A 20447-nucleotide genomic window follows, 5' to 3' on the forward strand; every position below is an offset into this window, starting at 1 on the left:
CAAGCTTACCTCAGCCAAGACCCATTCTGCATCTGCCCCGCCATACACGGGCCCCACTAATAGCCTCTGAGAGCACACAATACAGCCTCTCTTTCTGTCTTCACCTCTACTCCACCTCTCTTTCTCAATGTTTCCACCTCCTCCCCACTCCAACCCCACCCCTGCATCTCCTACCGCAGGTGTCCCCAGGCTAAGGGAATAGCAGGGTTCATTACGCTGTTGAGGTACAGTAAACCCCCCTCCACCACTTATATACTGTAGCTATTTAAAGAAAAGAATGCAAAGAGATTAAGAGATGCAGTCCTTCCCCAACACGCATGGCAGATCATCCACCATGTCTCATACCCACTGTACATTTGGAGGGTATATCATCAATAGTATTGTCACTATCTGACCTTATTCTCAAAAACTAGCCCTATGGGCTCCAAAACAGCCATTGTGACTGTGTAAGCAAACTCCAGTGGAACAGGGGGGCCCAGTGTATATGAAATAGGAGAAATTGATAATTTATTAATTAACGCTATCAGGTTGCCCAGTTCATGTTTTACAAAAAGCCAGGCAGAGGCAGATTAGTTATCAGTGCCAGCTGTCCAGTCTAGACTGGCCACCTTCTCTCTCTCTCTCTCTCTCTCTCTCTCTCTCTCTCTATCTCTCTCTCTCTCTCCCTTCTTTCCTCCCTCACTCCTTCCTTGAGTTTTACTGTGGCCAGAGTCTCTGTGCAGATGGCTAGGGCCCTGATCAATCAAGGAGGATCAATAGCTCCAGACTGGTGTGGGGTGAAAGTTGTGTGCTGACTGACATGTGAATGGTTGTCTGGGTGCAGAGGGGAGGGGACTAGGGAGTGGAAAGGGGAAGGGCCCGTGTCGTGTAGTGTCACAGACTGTATTCTCTCAACAGGGGGCATGAGTGAGATGGATGGAGAAACAGTGGAGCCAGTCGACACTACTACCTACCTACCTGACTGTCACTCCTCTCTGTTCACGATTCATTATGTCAACAGCCAGTTTGGTAAATGTCACCGTGCTGGAGGGGGAAAGCACAGAAAAAAAACTATTTTAACTGTTGTGCTTTCTTAGCGTCTGACACTGTGCACTAAACTTTCTAAACATGTAGGGAGGGAGTATTCTTATGTTTGGCACTTAGCCAAATATTCCTTTTGCTGTTATCCTAGATTACATCATGTGCTGATCTAAATGACCTGATTTATGGTTAAGTGGTATCCGACCCTTATTTGTTATCAAGCACTTCGACACTTGAAGTCAACATTGAATCTGGTATTTCCCTCCCCAAAAACAAAGTTCAAACGAAGCACAACAGAAGACCCTGGCACATTGAAACAAACCAGATATGACTAAACAGCTTAAATCAGCATAGAATCCCATCCATCTAGCTGAGAGGCGTGAGGCCTCTGTGAGGTGATGGTGGTGTACAGGGTCACTGCACTGTACTCTGCTTTACTGTTTCTGCTTGTCTTCCGGACAGTTGCTGGCTCTGGTCTATGTATGATTCAGTCCAGATTCTGCCGTGTGTGGTGTGTGTGCCTCATACTAAGCCCTGTGACACTAGACACAGACAGTCACCAACAAGAAGGAAGGAAGTACAACTCAGAGTCCAATCAGCCAACTGGCCGACCAGCAGCTGGCATCGCACTAGTGAAGAGTTCAAGGGGTTCGTTCTGCTTTCACAGGCCACCTTCTGTAAAAGAGGAAATGGTTCAGAAATGGGGAGTCAACAAAAATAAACTTCAGGTTAAACTGTTAACTTATGAAATAAGGACCTAAAAACTAAGGACAGAAAAATCCAGTAAGTCAAATCTCCAAGCTACATATCAGACACATTTCACATTCACACACCTACTACAGACCTACTTCTGTGTATATTGGGTTTGAGCTGAGGGTTGAGTGTTTGTGCGGCAGTCAGTCAGAAGTCATGGCGGTGTTTCCTGTTGTAGGGCGAGGAGGTGCCTCATGGTTGCATGCAGAGACAGGAAGTGGAGGCTAAATAGAGGGAATCCCATCCCTGCCGTTACCTCACACCAGCGCTAAAATTTCACAATAGCTTCCACTGTGGGATCCCGTCCCCTGGCCTCTCGTAATGACAAAGGAAGTTTGTGTGTCTGTCTATCCAGCCAGCTCAGCCAATGAGACAGAGAGGAGGATTTAAACCTTCTTTTGTATTCAGATGTTGAAATTCAAACAAACCATATGTACATGCTATGTATTTGTTTCCAGACTAAATGTAGACCTAAAGGGGGTAAAGAGCTATGGCGTCAATGTTGCAATGCAAGTTTGATTGAATTAAGCCCCAAGTTTTTCCTGATGCCATCATATGAAACTTTCAATCACAACAAAGAAAACACAGCGAAGAGATACATTTCATTTGAACTCTACAGGTTCAGGGTTATTATTTGTGGGCCCTTTGTTGTGGTTCGTAAAAAATGGACAGTGTGCAGAACGATGACAGATACAAGACTAAGAGAAAGTATGTGAACATATCATTATGATGCAATGGAGTGTAACCATGGAATGTTCTGGGGAATTAGCCTAGTTTGGGAAATGTCATAGTCATTGCTCATCTCTGCACAGAGCACTGGCTTCCCTTAGATGGTGACCTTACTTGTCTTATATTTGCCTTCCATGTGAGACCTTGGGTTCACACATTTATAATTCAAAATGATTTCCTGAGGATAAATATTTCTCTGAACTGCCATCATGTACGACGGTAGCATCATTTGTATTGACAGCGTTGTAAAACCGCAGATCTGCTTAATGGTGAAGTGATATGCTGCTCCTGAATATTTGAAGTCAATTTTATAGGAAAGTCATAAAAGATTTTCAAATCTCAATTTATCCTGTCAAACAAATATTGATTTAACCTGTGAATTTACTGAACCTTTCCTCCAGTTCCTGGAGGGCTAAAGGAAAAATGGTTGGACCATAAATAGCATGTCGAACTCACAATTACATTTTTTTCACTTTTTATATTCCAATAGGTCTTAACTATCTCATTTGAATTTACTTGCGAGTATGATGGAGTGCCTCAGGGAGAAATATTGATTCCACAGATTGAGAACCTGCTGCCTGGATAAATGATAGCCCAATACCAGCAGTTGACGCTATTGAGTCGTTTAATCCTACCATCCAAAGGGAATGCATGCAGCCGGCTATACACTTGTATCTCCCGTGGACCAGTTTATACATTCTCAGGCTGCAAAGGTGACAATTTCCTCCTTCACTGGATTTAATGGTGAGAATGCAGGTAAAAAAAGATGCATTCTTTCTAAATGAAATACTATTTTCCACCACCATGCTAGAGTAGCAAATTCTAGTCCTGGATGTTGCGTATCGCGTTCAGCCAATCAGGTTGCAGAAATCTTTTGTTTTGAAACTATCAGACCAGGGATGAAAAAACAGACTGCTGCAACCTGATTGGCTGAATGCGATACACAACATCCAGGACTAGCATGAGCTACTCTAGCGTGGTAGCGGAAAATTACTCAAGTAAAAGTGAAAGTCACCCAGTAAAATACTACTTGAGTAAAAGTCTAAAAGTATTTGGTTTTATGTATACTTAAGTATCAAAAGTAAATGTCATTTGCAAAAATATACTTACAGTACCAGTCAAAAGTTTGGACACATATTCATTCAAGGGTTTTTCTTTCTTTTTACTATTTTATACATTGTAGAATAAAAGTGAAGATATAAAAACTATGAAATAACACCAAAAAAAGGGTTAAACAAATCTAAATATATTTTATATTTGAAATTCTTCAAAGTAGCCACCCTTTGCCTTGATGACAGCTTTTCACACTCTTGGCATTCCCATAACGAGTTTCATGAGGTAGTCACCTGGAATACATTTAATTTATCAGATGTGCCTGGTTAAAAGTTCATTTGAGTAATTTATTTTCTTCTTAATGCATTTGAGCCAATCAGTTGTGTTGTGAAAAGGTAGGGGTGGTATACAGAATATAGCCCTATTTGGTAAAAGGCCAAGTCCATATTATGGCAAGAACATCTCAAATAAGCAGAGAAATGACAGTTCATAATTTCTTTATGACATGAGGGTCAGTCAATTTGGAAAATGTCAAGAACTTTGAAAGTTTCTTCAAGTGCAGTCGCAAAAACCATCAAGCGCCATGATGAAACTGGCTCTCATGAGGACCACAACAGGAATGGAAGACCCAGAGTTACCTCTGCTGCAGAGGATAGGTTCATTAGAGTTACCAGCCTTAGAAATTGCAGCCCAAATAAATGATTCACAGAGTTCAAGTAACAGACACATCTCAACATCAACTGTTCAGAGGATACTGCATGAATCAGGCCTTCATGGTCGAATTGCTGCAAAGAAACCCCTACTAAAGGACACCAATAATAAGAAGAGACTTGCTTGGGCCTAGAAACACAAGCAATGGACATTAGATCGGTGGAAATCTGTCCTTCGGTCTGTTGAGTCCAAATTTGATTCGATTTTTTGGTTCCAACCGCTGTGTCTTTGTGAGACGCAGAGTAGGTGAATGGATGATCTCCGCATGTGTAGTTCCCAACGTGAAGAATGGAGGAGAAGGTGTGGAGGTGCTTTGATGGTGACAATGTCAATGTTTTATTTAGAATTCAAGGCACATTTAACCAGCATGGCTACCACAGCATTTTTTATTTATTTATTTTTTATTTCACCTTTATTTAACCAGGTAGGCTAGTTGAGAACAAGTTCTCATTTGCAACTGCGACCTGGCCAAGATAAAGCATAGCAGTGTGAACAGACAACACAGAGTTACACATGGAGTAAGCAATTAACAAGTCAATAACACAGTAGAAAAAAAAATGGGCAGTCTATATACAATGTGTGCAAAAGGCATGAGGTAGGCGAATAATACAATTTTGCAGATTAACACTGGGGTGATAAATGATCAGATGGTCATGTACAGGTAGAGATATTGGTGTGCAAAAGAGCAGAAAGGTAAATAAATAAATAAAATAAAAAAACAGTATAAAAACAGTATGGGGATGAGGTAGGTGAAAATGGGTGGGCTATTTACCAATAGACTATGTACAGCTGCAGCGATCGGTTAGCTGCTCGGATAGCTGATGTTTGAATGGACAGAACGGATACTAAACAATACCCAGCTGTCCGTTTGAATGTGGATTAATATTGTTGTTTACTAGTGGAATGCCACTCTATGGCATTCCGCAGTGATACGTCATCCCATCTGGTTTGCGCTTTGTGGGACTATCATTACACCACTGGATATGAGTGTATAACCGGCTGCATACATTCCCTTTGGACGTTAAGATGAAACAACTTAATATCGCCATCTGCCGGCTTTTGGTCTAGCTAAATGGCATACTGGAACATCAAATGGTAATGTCGACAAAAACACACAAATGTGTCTTTCTCACCCAAAGACAAAACACACAAATGAACGGTACAGATTAAAAATAAGGTTGGATACAGAGGGAAAGGTCAGTCGTTTATGCATTAAATCAAATCTAATCTCTTAGTGTATGACCAGTGAATAATCATTAACTGCAACCACTAGTAAATCTGCAAACAGAAGTCACCGGTTGTCATTTCAGACTGACATATTGACAGTAAGGGGACAATTAAAATAGTCTTATTCATCAGCTTCTGACAAGCAGGGCCTGACCCAGGCATAAGCAGTCGCTTAGGGCGCCAGGTCGCTAGGGTGCCCCCGACAACTATTGAGAGTAAAAATAGAGGAATACACCTGGTGCAATTTTCAAATTAGATTTTTAAACTGCAGAAATGTCTTTCCACTCTATGGCAAAATGGGTAGAATTGTAGGATAATAGTTCCATGGCAAAATGTGTAGGAAGTGCAGAAAATGTGCTTTCAAACTGCAGTATTTCTCTATGCCCAATGGAAAAATATGTAGAATTGCAGGAAATTAACTTCTTGCCGTCAAATCTCGCTTAGGGCCCCCAAAAGGCTTGGGTCGGCCCTGCTGACAAGCAAGAGATCCAATCCAGACCACTCATTATATGTTCCAGATCGTGCCTGTTCAAACAACAATATTAATCCACATTCAAACGGACAGCTGGGTATTGTTTAGTATCCGTTCTGTCCATTTACCTGTCATCATCAACAACCGTACCATAATAATGTAGCAGAAGGAACATCACTGAGCCAATCTGATCAAGAGCTAAGATGGAGACTGAGACACTGATGATCAGGCCAGTCACACTGGAAGGTCAAGGATCGTCCTTCCCGTGTGTGGGCCAATGCACACAGATCAATACATAATATCGTACAAATTGAATTTGACCTGGATCAACCCAGACGGCTTGTGCGGCTGGCTGTGATCTGTGGACAGGTGCACAGTAAATCCTAATGATCAGCATGGGGAGGGGGAGTGAGGCGCGGTTGGGGGTGTAGTATCAGTTCATCACTACTGAGAACGTTTCTCCCAAATTCCAAATAAAAATATTGTCATTTAGAGCATTTATTTGCAGAAAATGACAACTGGTAAAAATAACAAAAAAAGATGCAGTGTTGTCAGACCTCGAATAATGCAAAGAAAATAAGTTCATATTCATTTTAACTAACTCCCATCTCCAAGGGGACCAGCAAATGGGGAGGAGTCTACAATAAATCAATTAGAAAGCACAAAAGGAGGGAGATTCAGTGCAAACCATAGAAATTCATGCAAATTAGAAGTAAGCACGTATGATATGGTAAATAAAAGATCGACAAATTCCAAATGATCATTTAACACACAAAAAGGGCTGGTTTCCATTTGGGGGGAAAACAAGGTAGGGCAACATGTGACACGTGTATGTTTGTGTTACTTTTACCCCCATCTCTACAGGAAATAGCTGACAGGTTCAGTTGTAATCTTGTCCCCCAGACCATGGTATGGCATTTTTGTATGTAAATAGAGCAGTAATTCCACATAAATTAATAGAAATGAAAAGGCTGGTTGTTTTTATCCAAGTAAAGACAAAGGAGATGATTGTGGACTCCAGGAAAAGGAGAACTAGCACGCACCCATTCTCATCTACGTGGCTGGAAAGGAGCAGGTTGAGAGCTTCAAGTTCCTTGGCGTCCACATCACCAACAATCTTACATAGTCCAAGCACATCAAGACAGTCGTGAAGAGGGCACGACAGAACCTATTCCCCCTCAGTAGACTGAAAACATTTGGCATGGGTCCTCAGATCTTCAAAAGGTTCTACAGCTGCACCATCGAGAGCATCCTGACGGGTTGCATCACAGGCTGGTATGGCAACTGCTCAGCCTCCTACCGCAAGGCACTACAGAGGGTAGTGCGTATGGCTCAGTACATCACCGGGGCCAAGCTTCCTGCCATCCAGGACCTCTATACAAGGCATTGTCAGAGAAAGGCCCTAAAAATGGTCAAAGACTCCAGCTACCCTAGTCATAGACTGTTCTCCCTGCTACCTCACGGCAAGCAGTACCGGAGCGCCAAGTCTAGGTCCAAGAGGCTTCTAAACAGCTTCTACCCCCAAGCCATAAGTCTCCTGAACTGCTGATCAAATGGCTACCCAGACTATTTGCCCCCCCCCCCCCTCGACACCGGTGCCCCCACACATTGACACATTGACTCTGTACCGGTACCCCTTGTATATAGCCCCACTATTGTTATTTACTGCTGTTCCTTAATTATTTGTTTTTCTTATCTCTTACTTTTTTGGGGGTATTTTCTTAAAACTGCATTGTTGGTTAAGGGCTTGTAAGTAAGCATTTCGCTGTCAGGTCTACACCTGTTGTATTCGGTGCATGTGACAAATACATTTGGATTTGATTTGATTTAAATATGTATCTGAACAAAGCTTTACTTCTGTTTTTTCTTAGCAAGATTTGTTTTGTCTTTGCTGTGTGTAACAATCTCGTTCAGGAGAGATAATATAGATGTGTTTGTCTTTGCTGTGTGTAACAATCTCGTTCAGGAGAGATAATATAGATGTGTTTGTCTTTGCTGTGTGAAACAATCTTGTTCAGTAGAGATAATATAGATTTGTTTGTCTTTGCTGTATGTAACAATCTCGTTCAGGAGAGAAAATATATACAACAGTTTGGGTGCTTTTTATCCCTTCCTAATTTAATTTATATCTGATGTAACATAACATATATGTGTCATAATTTATGCTAGTTCTCTATTCCTCAACAGACCATTTGTAAGACAATGGTCACAAACTGTGTCAGGATGTTAAAATAACTCAGTGAAGGTTAACGTTTATGTCAAGATTTCACCTCATCCATTTCCACTACAGCTATGACAGGGGGCCACGCGGTTATTTAAAGTTCTGCTGAAAGTTGTTTACCAGAAAAGTCAGCAGTAATCATACAGAGAATGAACCGAGTCTCCTTACCAGGAACAAAAACACACAGTTAATTTGGCCAACGACAGATGACTACATCTGCGTCTGTTAAAGCAGTAAGCAAATATATTTGTGTATCTGACAGCCTTCACAGGGTCAAATTGAAAAACAATCTGTGGAAAAAGCTCTCATTCAATTCCACCCGGCAACACAGCTCTTGTGACAAGGCTATTGTGTTGGTGTCGTTTACATGGCCCGTTTCTGCATATACTATGGGAGGCTAAGGGCACATTTATTTGAGTCCATCTAATTGACGTTTGCGGATCGATGAAACAGAAAGCTTCTCTGCAAAGCCAGCCAATACAGACCTATTCCCCTGAGTGTCCTGGGTCCCCCCCAACATGCGTACGAGGCCAGGCACATCATTAGTCACAACTATTGGTCCAGTCACAACATTCTGCACCTGCCCCACCACACAATCCCCATTGATCAGCAGGGGCACCGTATCCCTCCTCCATGAGGCTCCATATTGTTGGAGGGACAGCTCACCGGCGTTAGTGGATGTGTCACTGGTGGCAATGCCTTGTCTATTGTCGACCAATTCCATGGGTATAACTCAGCTACGATAGAATGAAATAACCTTGTCAGGGTTTCCTATGATAAGTCATAAGTCCATTTGGCAGTTCCAGCTCTGAAGCATAAGACCATGCTGAACAGAATACACAGATGTTTTCCATGTTACTTCCGGTGCCGACAGAGATGGCCGCCTCGCTTCACGTTTCTAGGAAACTATGCAGTATATAGTTTTTTTACGTGTTATTTCTTACATTGGTACCCCAGGTAATCTTACGTTTTATTACATACAGTCGGGAGAATCTACTGGATAGAAGAGCAACGTCAACTCACCATCATTACGACCAGGAATAGGACTTTCCCAAAGCGGATCCTCTGTTTTGCCCACCACCCAGGACAATGGATCAGATCCCAGCCGGTGAACCAAAACAACGATGCTGTAAAATGGGCAGACGAAGCGGTCTTCTGATCAGGCTCCGGAGACGGGCACATCGCGCACCGCTCCCGAGCATACTACTCACCAATGTCCAGTCTCTTGACAACAAGGTTGTGGAAATCCGAGCAAGGGTAGCATTCCAGAGAGACATAATAGACTGTAACGTTCTTTGCTTCACGGAAACATGGCTCACTCGAGACACGCTATCGGAGTAGATACAGCCAGCTGGTTTCTTCACGCATCGTGCCGACAGAAACAAGCATCTTTCTGGTAAGAAGAGGGTCGGGGAGGTATGCCTTATGATTACGAGACGTGGTGGGCTCATAACAACGTACAGGAACTCAAGTCCTTCTGTTCACCTGATTTAGAATTCCTCACAATCAAATGTCGTCCGCATTATCTACCAAGAGAATTGTCTTCGATTATAATCACAGCCGCATATATTCCCCCCCAAGCAGACATAATGATGGCCCTGAACAAACTTTATTTGACTCTATGTAAACTGGAAACCACATTTCCTGAGGCTGCATTCATTGTAGCTGGGGATTTTAACAAGGCTAATCTGAAAACAATACTCCCTAATTTCTATCAGCATATCGATTGTGCTACCAGGGCTGGTAAAACCCTGGATCATTGTTATTCTAACTTCCACGACGCATATAAGGCCCTCCCCCGCACTCCTTTCGGAAAATCTGACCACGACTCCATTTTGTTGCTCCCTGCCTATAGACAGAGACTAAAACAGGAAGTTCCCGTGCTCAGGTTTGTTCAACGATGGTCTGACAAATCTGATTCCACGCTTCCAGATTGCTTCGATGAAGTGGATTGGGATATGTTCCGCATTGCGTCAAACAACAACATTGACGAATACGCTGATTCGGTGAGCGAGTTTATTAGCAAGTGCATAGGCAATGTCGTAGCCACAGCAACTATTACAATATTCCCAAACCAGAAACCGTTTATTGATGGCAGTATTCACGCGAAACTGAAAGCGCGAACCACTGCTTTTAACCAGGGCAAGGTGACCGGAAACATGACCGAATATAAAACAGTGTAGCTATTCCCTCGGCAAGGCAATCAAACAAGCTAAGCGTCAGTATAGAGAAGAAGTAGAGTTGCAATTCAACGGCTCAGACACAAGACGTATGTGGCAGGGTCTACAGTCAATCACGGATTACAAAAAGAAAACCAGCCCCGTCGTGGACCAACATGTCTTACTCCCAGACAGACTAAACAACTTCTTTGCTCGCTTTGAGGACAATACAGTGCCACTGACACGGCCCGCTACCAAAACCTGCGGACTCTCCTTCACTGCAGCCGACGTGAGTAAAACATTTCAGCGTGTTAACCCTCGCAGGGCTGCAGGCCCAGACGGCATCCCCAGCCGCATCCTCAGAGCATGCGCAGACCAGCTGGCTGGTGTGTTTACGGACATATTCAATCAATCCTTATCCCAGTCTGCAGTTCCCACATGCTTCAAGTGGGCCACCATTGTTCCTGTACCACCCCGTAGCACTCACTTCCGTCATCATGAAGTGCTTTGAGAGACTAGTCAAGGACCATATCACCTCCACCCTACCTGACACCCAAGACCCACTCTAATTTGCTTACCGCCCCAATAGGTCCACAGACGACGCAATCGCAACCACACTGCACACTGCCCTAACCCATCTGGACAAGAGGAATAGCCTATGTGAGAATGCTGTTCATTGACTACAGCTCAGCATTTAACACCATAGTACCCTCCAAACTCGTCATCAAGCTCGTCATCAAGCCCTGGGTCTCGACCCCGCCCTGTGCAACTGGATACTGGACTTCCTGACGGGCCACCCCCAGGTGGTGAGGGTAGGTAACAACATCTCCACCCCGCTGATCCTCAACACTGGGGCCCCACAAGGGTGCGTTCTGAGCACTCTCCTGTACTCCCTGTTCACCCACGACTGCGTTGCCATGCACGCCTCCAACTCAATCATCAAGTTTGCAGACGACACTACAGTGGTAGGCTTGATTAACAAAAACGACGAGACGGCCTACTACAGGGAGGCTGTGAGGACCCTCAGAGTGTGGTGTCAGGAAAATAACCTCTCACTCAACGTCAACAAAACAAAGGAGATGATCGTGGACTTCAGGAAACAGCAGAGGGAGCACCCCCCTATCCACATCGACAGGACAGTAGTGGAGAGGGTAGTAAGTTTTAAGTTCCTCGGCATACACATCACGGACAAACTGAATTGGTCCACCCACACAGGCAGCGTGGTGAAGAAGGAGCAGCAGAGCTTGTCACCAAAAGCACTCACAAACTTTTACAGATGCATAATTGAGAGCATCCTGTCTGGCTGTATCACCGACTGGTATGGCAACTGCTCCACCCACATAAGGCTCTCCAGAGAGTAGTGAGGTCTGCACAACGCATCACCGGGGGCACGATCTGCCCTCCAGGACACCTACACCACCCGATGTCACAGGAAGGCCATAAAGATCATCAAGGACAACAACCACCCGAGCCACTGCCTGTTCACCCCGCTATCATCCAGAAGGCGAGGTCAGTATAGGTGCGTCAAAGCAGGGACCGAGAGACTGAAAAACAGCTTCTATCCCAAGGCCATCAGACTGTTGAACAGCCACCACTAACATTGAGTGGCTGCTGCCAACATACTGACTCAACTCCAGCCACTTTAATAATGGAAAAATGTATTTAAAACAATTTATCACTAGCCACTTTAAACAATGCCACTTAATATAATGTTTACATACCCTACATTACTCATCTCATATGTATATACTGTACTCTATACCATCTACTGCATCTTGTCTATGCCGTTCTGTACCATCACTCATTCATATATTTTATGTACATATTCTTCATTCCTTTACACTTGTGTGTATATGGTAGATGTTGTGACATTTTTAGGTTAGATTACTCGTTGGTTATTACTGCATTGTCGGTTCTAGAAGCACAAGCATTTCGCTACACTCGCATTAACATCTGCTAACCATGTGTATGTGGCAAATAACATTTGATTTGATTTGAAGATTGGTCTTCTGAGTGGATTTATGTTCTTGGTTGGATCATAACTGACAGTCAGTGTAACACTCTGGTACTGTTGACGTACATCACTTCCTGGTGCTCCCAGAGTGTCTGGTTCTTCAGTGGTGGGGATGTTCTGAGAGTGGAAGACATGTTCAGAGAGGAGTGAAACCCAGGCCACCCCAGCATCCAGAACACCTCTGGCTGTTTCAGGAGAAAGAGGGTCTGGGTGGGGAGGAGAACAAATCTGTCTGGATGATTATAGAAGGCAAACAAGCAGACGTGCAGGGGGTGAGTAGGTGAGGGGCAGGGTGTATGTGCTCGTGAGTTCTGGGGGGTGAGGGATTCCTGGAGAGATTTAGGTGGCATTTCAGAGGAGGCTCAGCAGTGGTGGCTCAGGGTTAAGTCAACCCCCTCCCACCCCCCCTCCTCCTCTGCATCCCAGACCCCTCCAGTCCTCCCTCTGCACCCCCCCCCCCACCTCCACTGCATGCCTAATTCACAATCAGTTCCTCCACTCTACCCATACCAGTGACACACCCCACCCTTCGCCTAACACACAATCTAAGTAGAGTCTCTCTCATGGATTCAGCCTTGAGGGCCAAACAAAGTCTGAGCCCCATCTCCAAGCCTCCATGCTAATAGACCAGTAGCCTCATCAGCATTAGGGCATAATTACCATCAGTGAAGCCATAATTAGTGAGGAATTTTTGTAGCGTTGGTGTGAATGTTGCTGGTTTAATGAGCCAGTGGGGAAAGAGGTCAGGCGAGGAGAGCAGATACAATAGGGAGCATCAGCCTGAGAGCAGGCTCAACCACTCAGGGTCATATAGCATACAGCCGCTCTAAAAGGGGGGGGTTAGATCAGCTTTAATATTGCAGATAGATTGTGGCTTCCATCAATGTAATATATTTATTGGTACAAATATAGATATACACTACCGTTCAAAAGTTTGGGGTCACTTAGAAGCGACCTTGTTTTTGAAAGAAGGCCAGCATCCCGGAGTCGCCTCTTCGCTGTTGATGTTGAGACTGGTGTTTTGCGGGTACTATTTAATGAAGCTGCCAGTTGAGGACATGTGAGGCGTCTGTTTCTCAAACTAGACACTCTAATGTACTTGTCCTCTTGCTCAGTTGTGCACCGGGGCCTCCCACTCTTCTTTCTATTCTGGTTAGAGCAAGTTTGCGCCGTTCTGTGAAGGGAGTGGTACACAGCGTTGTACCAGATCTTCACTTTCTTAGCAATTTCTCGCATGGAATAGAATTAATTTCTCAGAACAAGAATAGACTGACATGTTTCAGAAGAAAGTTCTTTGTTTCTGGCCATTTTGAGCCTGTAATCGAACCTACAAATGTTGATGCTCCAGATACTCAACTAGTCTAAAGAAGGCCAGTTTTATTGCTTCTTTAATCAGAACAACAGTTTATTGCTCCTCTTATTCTCTGTCCCCAATGCACTAGATGACCAGTTCTTATAGCCTTTAGCCATACCCTTATCCTACTCCTGCTCTGTTCCTCTGGTGATGTAGAGGTTAACCCAGGCCCTGTAGCCCCCAGGTCCACTCCTATTCACTAGGCGCTATCATTTGTTGACTTCTGTAACCGTAAAAGTCTTGTTTTCATACATGTTAACATCAGAAGCCTCCTCCCTAAGTTTGTTTTATTCACTGCTTTAGCACACTCCACCAACCCTGATGTCCTAGCCATGTCTGAATCCTGGTTTAGGAAGACCAACAAAAATTCTGAAATTTCCATCCCCAACTACAAAATTTTCCGCCAAGATAGAACTGCCAAAGGGGGTGGAGTTGCAATCTGCTGCAGAGATAGCCTGCAGAGTTCTGTCATGCTATCCAGGTCTGTGCCCAAACAGTTCGAGCTTCAACTTTTAAAAATCCACCTTTCCAGAAATACGTCTCTCACTGTTGCCCCTTGTTATAGACCCCCTCAGCCCCCAGCTGTGCCCTGGACACCATATGAATTAATTGCCCCCCATTTATCTTCAGAGATTGCACTGTTAGGTGACCTAAATTGGGACATGCTTAACACCCCGGCAATCCTACAATCTAAACGAGATGACCTCAATCTCACACAAATTATCAAGGAACCTACCTGGTACAACCTTAAATCCGTAAACATGGGCACCCTCATAGATATCATGCTGCCCAACCTGCCCTCTAAATACACCTCTGCTGTCTTCAACCGGGATCTCAGTGATCACTGCCTCATTGCTTGCGTCCGTAAAGGTTCCGCAGTCAAACGACCACCCCTCATCACTGTCAAACGTTCCCTATAACACCTCAGCGAGCAGATCTTTCTAATCGACCTGGCCCGGGTATCCTGGAAGGATATTGATCTAATTCCATCAGTAGAGGATGCCTGATTATTCTTTAAAAGTGTTTCCCTCACCATCTTAAATAAGCATGCCCCGTTCAAAAAACATAGAACTAAGAACAGATATAGCCCTTGGTTAACTCCAGACTTGACTGCCCTCGACCAGTGCAAAAACATCCTGTGGTGTACTGCATTAGCATCGTATATCCCCTGCAATATGCAACCTTTCAGGGAAGTTAGGAACCAATATACACAGGCAGTTAGGAAAGCAAAGGCTAGCTTTTTCAAACAGAAATGTGCATCCTGTAGCACAATCTCCAAAAGGTTCTGGGACACTGTAAAGTCCATGGAGAATAAGAACACCTCCTCCCAGCTGCCCACTGAAGCTAGGATATACTGTCACCACCAATAAATCTATGATAATCACTAATTTCAAGAAGTATTTTTCAACGGCTGACCATGCTTTCCACCTGGCTACCCGTACCCCGGTCAACAGCTCTGCACCCCCCACAGCAACTTGCCCAAGCCTCCCGCATTTCTCCTTCACCCAAATCCAGATAGCTGATGTTCTGAAAGAGCTGCAAAATCTGGACCCCTACAAATCAGCTGAGCTAGACAATCTGGTCTCTCTCTTTCTAAATGTATCCGCTGCAAATGTTGCAATCCCTATTACTTGACTGTTCAACCTCTCCTCTTTTCGTCTGACATCCTTAAATATTGGAAAGCTGCCGCGGTCATCCCCCCCTTCAAATGGGGAGACACTCTAGACCCAAACTGTTACAGACCTATATTTATCCTACCCTACCTTTCTAAAGTCTTCGAAAGCCAAGTTAACAAACAGATCACCGAACATTCCGAATCCCACCGTACCTTCTCCGCTATGCGATCTGGTTTCTGAGCTGGTCATGGGTGCACCTCAGCCAGGCTCAAGGTCCTAAACAATATCATAACCGCCATCGATAAAAGACAATACTGTGCAGCCATCTTCATTGACCTGGTCAAGGCTTTCGTCTCAATCACAGCATTTTTATCGGCAGACTCGACAGCCTTGGTTTCTCAAATGACTGACTTGCCTGGTTCACCAACTACTTCTCAGATAGAGATCAGAGTGTCAAATCAGAATTCAATGTGTCAAACCAGTGTGTCTGGCCCTCTGGCAATCTCTATGGGGGTGCCACAGGGTTCAAATCTTGGGCCGACAACTACAAATACATAGGTGTCTGGTTAGACTGTAAACTCTCCTTCCAGACTCACATTAAGCATCTCCAATTCAAAATGAAATCTAGAATAGGTTTCTTATTTCTTACCATCCTACCGAGCCTTGACTTCGGCGATGTCATTTACAAAATAGCCTCCAACACTACTCGGAAAATTGGAAGTAGTCTATCACAGTGCCATCCATTTTTGTCACCAACGTCCCATATACTACCCACCACTGCGACCTGTATGCTCTCGTTGGCTGGCCCTCGCTACATATTCGTTGCCAAACCCACTGGCTCCAGGTCATCTATAAGTCTTTGCCAGTCTAAGCCCCACCTTATCTCAGCTCACTGGTCACCATAGTACTACCCACCCGTAGCACGCGCTCCAGCAGGTATTTTGCCACTATGGCCTTTTTATTGCCTTACCTCCCTAATCTTACTACATTTGCACACACTGTATATAGATATTTCTATTTTGTTATTGACTGTACATTTGTTTATCCCATGTGTAACTCTGTCTTGTTTGTGTCGCACTGCTTTGCTTTATCTTGGCCAGGTCGCAGTTGTAAATAAGAACTTGTTCTCAACTAGCCTACCTGGTTAAATTAAGGTAAAATTAAATAAATTAAATAAATAAAAAACAGGGAGACATAGTGGATTGGTAACATGCATGCAAGCAGTTGCTCCCGATGCCACTTGGTTACACTGCAGCTTCCACGAAGATGCTGTTGCTGCCAAGGGAATGCCAAGGGAATGCCTGACAGCTTGAAATAAGTTTTGGTCACTACAGTGAAAATGGTTAAAGCAAGGCCCCTGAACTTGCATGTATTTTCTGCACTATGCAATAATATGGGCAGCGACCATGCAACGCTTTTACAAAATACAGAAGTGCGCTGGTTATCAAGGGGCAAAGTATTTACACGTTTTTTAAAATTGAAAGATGAGCTTAAAGTTTTCTTTACTGACCACAATTTTCACTTGTCTGACCGCTTGCATGATGACGAGTTTCTCACACGACTGGCCTATCTGGGTGATGTTTTTTCTCACCTGAATTATCTAAATCTAGGATTACAGGGACTCTCCGCAACTATATTTAATGTGCGGGACAAAATTGAAGCTATGATTAAGAAGTTGGAGCTCTTCTCTGTCTGCATTAACATGAACAACACACAGGTCGTTTCATCATTGTATGATTTTTTGTGTGTGCAAATGAACTCAAGCTTACGGACAATGTCAAATGTGATATAGCGAAGCACCTGAGTGAGTAGGTTGCGCAATTACGCAGTTACTTTCCCAAAACGGATGACACAAATAACTGGATTCGTTATCCCTTTCATGTCCTGCCACCAGTCCTCTTACCGATATCTGAACAAGAGTGCCTCTTCGAAATTGCAACATGCGGTTCTGTGAAAATGTTATTTAATCAGTAGCCACTGCCAGATTTCTGGATTGGGCTGCGCTCAGAATATCCTGCCTTGGCAAATCGTGCTGTTAACACACTGATGCCCTTTGCAACCACGTACCTTTGTGAGAGTGGATTCTCACACCTCACTAGCATGAAAACTAAACACAGGCACAGACTGTGTGTGGAAAACGATTTAAGACAGAGACTCTCTCCTATCCAACCCAACATTGCAGAGTAATGTGCATCCTTTCAAGCACACCCTTCTCATTAACCTGTGGTGAGTTAGTCACAATTTTCGATGAACAAATAAGGTTTTATATGTAAGATGGTTAAATAAAGAGAAACATTATTGATTATTATTATATTATTATTTGTGCCCTGGTCCTATAAGAGCTCTTTGTCACTTCCCATGAGCCTGGTTGTGACAAAAACTCACTCATTCTTATGTTTAATAAATGTATTGTATAGTGTGTGTGTGTGTGTGTGTGGCAGGCTTACAATGATGGCAAAAAAACAACATTTGAGAGTGTGCTGACCCTGGTGCTAGAGGGGGTACGCAGCTGGAGGTTGAATGTTTGAAGGGGTACGGGACTATAACGTTTTGGAACCACTCACTTAGAGGAACCAAAACAATATGCATCCATGCCAAGTGCATTCTACCCAGGCAGGTCTGGACATGTATTCACATGTCCGAGTCAGGATAGGAATGCTGATATAGAATCAGTTTAGACTTTTAGATCATAACGAATAAGATTACATAGCCGGGGGAACCTGATCTCTAAGACGGCTAAATGACTTCTTCTGCTTAGTCAGTAACTACTGTTTGAAGCCAATGAAAACAGCAGAGTTGTATCTGCTACATACTATGAGATAAGTAGGCCAGGGGAACAGTCTAACTAGCTCCGTTTCCATCCAACTGGTGACAGATTTTCGTGTGAATATTCTAAAATCTGTATAAGGAAAATATGTTCATTTTCCCACCAGTGGTGTGTTTCCAACAAACTGACTTGTTGTGGATAAAAATCAGTGTATGATGAGGTAGTGAACACAAAATGTCGTTTTCCACTTAAAATTTCATGTCAAATCAAAATCAAATCAAATTCTAGCCCTTGCTAGAAGCATGTGTTTCAGACATAAGGAAGTGGATGGCTGCAAACTTTCTACGTTTAAACTCGGACAAAACAGAGATGCTTGTTCTAGGTCCCAAGAAACAAAGAGATCTTCTGTTGAATCTGACAATTAATCTTAATGGTTGTACAGTCGTCTCAAATAAAACTGTGAAGGACCTCGGCGTTACTCTGGACCCTGATCTCTCTTTTGAAGAACATATCAAGACCATTTCAAGGACAGCTTTTTTCCATCTACGTAACATTGCAAAAATCAGAAACTTTCTGTCCAAAAATGATGCAGAAAAATTAATCCATGCTTTTGTCACTTCTAGGTTAGACTACTGCAATGCTCTACTTTCCGGCTACCCGGATAAAGCACTAAATAAACTTCAGTTAGTGCTAAATACGGCTGCTAGAATCCTGACTAGAACCAAATAATTTGATCATATTACTCCAGTGCTAGCCTCTCTACACTGGCTTCCTGTCAAAGCAAGGGCTGATTTCAAGGTTTTACAGCTAACCTACAAAGCATTACATGGGCTTGCTCCTACCTATCTCTCTGATTTGGTCCTGACGTACATACCTACACGTACGCTACGGTCACAAGACGCAGGCCTCCTAATTGTCCCTAGAATTTCTAAGCAAACAGCTGGAGGCAGTGCTTTCTCCTATAGAGCTCCATTTTTATGGAACGGTCTGCCTACCCATGTCAGAGATCGGTCTCAACCTTTAAGTCTTTACTGAAGACACATCTCTTCAGTGGGTCATATGATTGAGTGTAGTCTGGCCCAAGAGTGGGAAGGTGAACGGAATGGCTCTGGAGCAACGAACCGCCCTTGCTGTCTCTGCCTGGCCGGTTCCGCTCCTTCCACTGGGATTCTCTGCCTCTAACCCTATTACAGGGGCTGAGTCACTGGCTTACTGGGTCTCTCTCATGCCGTCCCTGGAAGGGGTGCGTCACCTGAGTGGGTTGATTCACTGATGTGGTCATCCTGTCTGGGTTGGCGCCCCCCCTTGGGTTGTGCCATGGCGGAGATCTTTGTGGGCTATACTCAGCCTTGTCTCAGGATGGTAAGTTGGTGGTTGAAGATATCCCTCTAGTGGTGTGGGGGCTGTGCTTTGGCAAAGTGGGTGGGGTTATATCCTTCCTGTTTGGCCCTGTCCGGGGTGTCCTCGGATGGGGCCACAGTGTCTCCTGACCCCTCCTGTCTCAGCCTCCAGTATTTATGCTGCAGTAGTTTATGTGTCGGGGGGCTAGGGTCAGTTTGTTATATCTGGAGTACTTCTCCTGTCCTATTCGGTGTCCTGTGTGAATCTAAGTGTGCGTTCTCTAATTCTCTCCTTCTCTCTTTCTTTCTCTCTCTCGGAGGACCTGAGCCCTAGGACCATGCCCCAGGACCACCTGACATGATGACTCCTTGCTGTCCCCAGTCCACCTGACGGTGCTGCTGCTCCAGTTTCAACTGTTCTGCCTTATTATTATTCGACCATGCTCGTCATTTATGAACATTTGAACATCTTCGCCATGTTCTGTTATAATCTCCACCCGGCACAGCCAGAAGAGAACTGGCCACCCCACATAGCCTGGTTCCTCTCTAGGTTTCTTCCTAGGTTTTGGCCTTTCTAGGGAGTTTTTCCTAGCCACCGTGCTTCTACACCTGCATTGCTTGCTGTTTGGGGTTTTAGGCTGGGTTTCTGTACAGCACTTTGAGATAGCAGCTGATGTACGAAGGTCTATATAAATACATTTGATTTGATTTGAAGATTTCATGTACCAAATAAAAATCGAAAGTTCAGTGTGTTTCCATCGCATATTCAACTCTACCCTTAATTTGGTCACAAAACTGTTACGTTAAATAGCAAATGTGTCACTCTGGTCATGGCATGTGCACTCTACCCAACAGCTCACAGATACAGTGCGGGTAGGCTGTGCAGGTAGGCTAATCTACAGTTGAAGTCGTAAATTTACATACACCTTAGCCAAATACATTTAAACTCAGTTTTTCACAATCCCTGAGATTTAATCCTAGTAAAAAAATCCACGTCTTAGGTCAGTTAGA

At 44.0% G+C, this 20447-nt stretch overlaps 1 long non-coding RNA gene across 1 annotated transcript; it reads left to right on the plus strand.

The window, feature by feature from the left end:
• Positions 1–1568: 1568 nt before the first annotated feature.
• Positions 1569–20183, plus strand: LOC135564596 (uncharacterized). Its single transcript, XR_010461152.1, has 2 exons — positions 1569–1803; positions 19757–20183. It is a non-coding gene; the product is annotated as an uncharacterized LOC135564596 (long non-coding RNA).
• The last annotated feature ends 264 nt before the right edge of the window (positions 20184–20447 follow it).

Source organism: Oncorhynchus nerka, linkage group LG25 (assembly GCF_034236695.1).
Source record: "Oncorhynchus nerka isolate Pitt River linkage group LG25, Oner_Uvic_2.0, whole genome shotgun sequence".
Classification (NCBI taxonomy): Eukaryota; Metazoa; Chordata; class Actinopteri; order Salmoniformes; family Salmonidae; genus Oncorhynchus; species Oncorhynchus nerka.